Source organism: Oncorhynchus gorbuscha, linkage group LG18 (assembly GCF_021184085.1).
Source record: "Oncorhynchus gorbuscha isolate QuinsamMale2020 ecotype Even-year linkage group LG18, OgorEven_v1.0, whole genome shotgun sequence".
NCBI lineage: Eukaryota > Metazoa > Chordata > Actinopteri > Salmoniformes > Salmonidae > Oncorhynchus > Oncorhynchus gorbuscha.
Window position 1 is genome coordinate 5,348,928 of NC_060190.1, and position 391 is coordinate 5,349,318.

Sequence of the window (391 nt, forward strand, 5' to 3'; positions counted from 1 at the left end):
GTGTCAGGAGTGCCTTTGAACGGGGTACTGTATGGTAGTAGGTGTCAGGAGTGCCTTTGAACGGGGTACTGTATGGTAGTACAGGAGTGCCTTTGAACGGGTACTGTATGGTAGTAGGTGTCAGGAGTGCCTTTGAACGGGGTACTGTATGGTAGTAGGTGTCAGGAGTGCCTTTGAACGGGGTACTGTATGGTAGTAGGTGTCAGGAGTGCCTTTGAACGGGGTACTGTATGGTAGTAGGTGTCAGGAGTGCCTTTGAACGGGGTACTGTATGGTAGTAGGTGTCAGGAGTGCCTTTGAACGGGGTACTGTATGGTAGTAGGTGTCAGGAGTGCCTTTGAAGGGTATGTGTACTGTATGGTAGTAGGTGTCAGGAGTGCCTTTGAACGTA